This window comes from Crocodylus porosus, unplaced genomic scaffold, assembly GCF_001723895.1.
Source record: "Crocodylus porosus isolate Cpor-Errol unplaced genomic scaffold, CroPor_comp1, whole genome shotgun sequence".
Classification (NCBI taxonomy): Eukaryota; Metazoa; Chordata; order Crocodylia; family Crocodylidae; genus Crocodylus; species Crocodylus porosus.
This window is the reverse complement of record NW_017728886.1, coordinates 31479047-31482893: the sequence shown is the minus strand read 5'-3', so window position 1 is coordinate 31482893 and position 3847 is coordinate 31479047.

The window sequence follows — 3847 nt, the reverse complement described above, 5'->3', positions numbered from 1 at the left end:
ATCTTGTGGCTGCCTACAACCTTATCAGGGGCCAGCAGCAGGGACTCGGGGAAAGTCTGTTCACCAGGGCCCCCCTTGGAGTCACCAGGAACAATGGCCACAAGCTGAGGGAGGATAGGTTTAGGGTAGATATCAGGAAGAACTACTTCACTGTAAGGGTGGCCAGAGCCTGGAATAGGCTCCCCAGAGAGGTGGTGCTCTCAACTTCCCTGGAAATCTTCAAGAGGAGACTGGATAGGCACCTAGCTGGGGTCTTCTGACCCCTGCCACCCTCAGAGCTCCTTCCTGCTCATGGCAGGGGGTTGGATTTGATCTGTCTAGGTCCCTTCCAACTCACTGATTCTATGATTCTATGAAAAATAAAACCCAGCACAAACCATAGGATCATAGGGTTGGAAAGGATCAAGGATCAAACTCTAGCTGGCCCTTAAGATCCATCTAGTCCAAGCCTCTCCACAGATGCAAGATTTACTATTCCTGGAGAGTTAGATGCCTCTCTAGACTCTTCTCCACTTCTTCCTGATTTGGTAGTCTATAGAGGACCCTCACCTCAAATATAACTACTGCACTTTCTGCAGATCTGCTTTCTTCCCCTTGATCCTGGAACCACCACATAATTAGAATCATAGAAAATTAGGGTTGGAAGGGACCTCAGGAGGTCATCTAGATCAACCCCCTGCTCAAAGCAGGACCATCCCCAACTAGACAATTCCAGCCAAAGCTTTGTCCAGCTGGGTCTAAAAAACCTTGAAGAATGGAGAGTCCAAAACCTCTCTGGGTAACTTGTTCCAGTGTTTTACAACCCTTCTAATGAGAAAATTCTTCCTAATATCTAACCTAAACTTCCCTTGCTACAACTTGAAAACCTCGCTCCTTGTTCTGTCATCTACCACCACTGAGAACAGCCTAGGTCCATCCTCTTTCGAACCCCGCTTCAGGTAGTTGAAAGCTGCTAGTAAATCTCCTCTGTCTTCTTTTTCCTAGACTAAATAAGCCCAGTTCCCTCAGCCTCTCCTCAGAAGTTATGTGCCGCAGCCCATTACCATTTTTGTTGCCCTACGCTGGACTCTTTCCAATTTGTCCACATCCTCACTGTAGTAAGGGTCCCAAAACTGAACACAGTACTCTGGATGTGGCCTCACCAGCGCTGAATAGAGTGGAACAATCACTTCCCTTGACCTGTTGGCAATACTCCTACTAATGGAGCCCAATCTGCTATTAGCCATCTTGGCAACAAGGGCACACTGCTAGGTCATATTCAGCTTATTGTCCAAAGTTAACTGCCCAGCAGGGACGACGCATAGGGGGTGCATGCGGGTGCACATGCACCCCGAGTGTGGTGGTGCACCCTCTACAAAAAGGCACCGCCAAAACTGCCGGCAGCACCTGCAGGCAGTCGCTGCTTGCCACCCCACCGTCGACACTGCCAGTGGCATCTGCGGGTGGTCCATGATTGCTGCTGGCTCCCGCTAATGGTGTCGGTGGCAACTGCGCGTGGTCAGCGCTTACCCACCCCCATTGCTGCCGGGTCTGCGGGAGCTCCCAGCTTACTGCCACCATGTTTTTGCCGTGGCGGCCAGTGCAGCTGTGTCTCCCCAGCCACTGGGGGCACGTGCCGTTCATGCCCCCTAGGTCCTTTTCTGCAGAGCTGCTGCACAGTCAGTCAGCCCCCAGCCTGTACCAGTGCATGAGATTGTTCTGTCCTAAGTGCAGGACTTTGCATGTGTCCTTTTTGAACCTCATGAGATTTCTTTTGGCTCAATCCTCCAATTTGTCTAGGTCACTGAATCCTAGCCCTACCCTCCATTGTATCTTACTTCTCCCCACAACTTGGTGTCATCTGCAAACTTGCTGAGGGTGCACTCTCTGCCATCTTCTAGGTCGTTGATGAAGACATTAAACAAAACCAGCCCCAGGACCAACCCCTGGGGCACTCCACTTGATACAGGCTGCCAACTAGACATTGAGCCATTGACTACAATCCTCTGAGCCCGATGCTCCAGTCAGTTTTCTATTCACCTTCATCCATTCATCCACACCACACTTCCTTAGCTTGCCTGCAAGAATGTTGTGGGAGACCATATCAAAAGCCTTGCTAAAGTCAAAATATACCACATCCACTGATGAATCTATGCTGATGGTTCCTAATCACCTGCTTTTCCTTCAAGTGCTTAGAAATGGATTCCTTGAGGAGGTGGTCCATGATTTTTCCAGGGACTGAGGTGAGAATGACTGGTTTGTAGTTTCCAGTATCCTCCTTTTTCCCTTTCTTAAATATGGACACTATGTTTGCCCTTTTCCAGTCACCCAGGACCTCTCCTGATCGCCATGAGTTTTTAAAGATGATGGCCAGTGGCTTTGCAAATTCATCACCCAACTCCCTTAGCACCCTTGGGGTACATCCCATCTGGCCTCATGGACTTGTATATGTCCAGCTTTTCTAAATAGTCCCTAACCTGTTCTTTCACCACTGTTAGCTGCTCATCTTCTCTCCAAACTGTGGTAGTCTGGGAGCTGACCTTGCCTGTGAAGACTAAGGTGAAAAAGGCATTGAGCACTTCAGCCTCTTCTGCATCTTCTGGTACAAGGTTGCTTACCCCATTCAGTAAGGGACCCGCACTTGCCCTGATCCTCCTCTTGCTACTGATATACTTGTAGAAATGCTTCTTGTTACCCTTCACATCCCTGGCTCAAGGCAACTCCAATTGGGCTTTGGCCTTCCTGACTTCATCCTTGCATGCTCAAACAATGCTCTTACACTCTTCCCAATTACTTGTCCAAGTTTCCACTTCTTATAAGTGATTTAGTTTACTGAAGAGTTCCCTGCTAAGCCAACCTGGTCTTCTGCCATACTTGATAGTCTTTCTGCGCATCAGGATGGTTTGTTCCTACACTCTCAGTAAGGCTTCTTTTGAGTACAGCCAGCTCTCCTGGACTCCTCTCCTCCTCAGTCTGGCTTGCCAGGGGATCCTGCCCATGAGGTCCCTGAGCAAGCTGAAGTCTGCTTTTCTGAAGTCCAGGGTCCTTACTCTACTGCTCTTCATTCTTCCTTTCCTCTCCTCAGGATCTTGAACTCAGTGATCTTGTGGTCACCACAGCCCAAGCTGCCATTCACTCCCCACCAATTCATCCCTGTTTGTGAGCAGCAGGTCAAAAAAAGCACAGGCCTTAGCTGGCGGCTCTAGCACGTGCACCAGGAAGTTGTCCCCAATGCTCTCCAAAAACTGCCTGTTGTGTTTATGTTAATTCCTAACATAAATACAGTATCACCTTCTTTTCCCCGAAACCTAGCACTGTAAAACAATGAGCACACCTCAGCATTGATACTCCAGTCATGGCAGTTACCCCAAGTTTCTGTCTCTTGATTCCTGCTTCCCCCAAATTTTAAAACCAGCGACCTGGCAGCAGGAGCATTTCTAGCCAGGCCATGCTGAGGGAGCCACTTGACTTCATGGCTCATTATGATCTTCCTGATCCCTTCCAAACTCTTCATCTCAGAGGTGTTACAGGAGGGATCTTGTTTTTCATGCCCTGGACGTTCAGCCAACGCCTTTTCTTCAACAGTGTGTCCCCTGCTCCCGGTCACGAAGCTCCCTCTCACAGCCCTAAAGCCAGCTGCCTTTAACTCATCCTAATGATGCTCTGTGGCAGACAGTATCATCCAGCCCTGAGCCCCCGGCCGGTCAGGAGAGCTTCTAGCTTATTTTTAAGTGGAGCTGAAAGCCGTGGTGTTTGAGACGTGAGGAGCGCCGCGCCGCGCCGCGCACACCACCGCACGACGGACAGGCGGCGCCAGACCCCCAGGGGGCACCGCCCCCGCTCAGTCCGGGCGCCCGGGCAGCCGGCT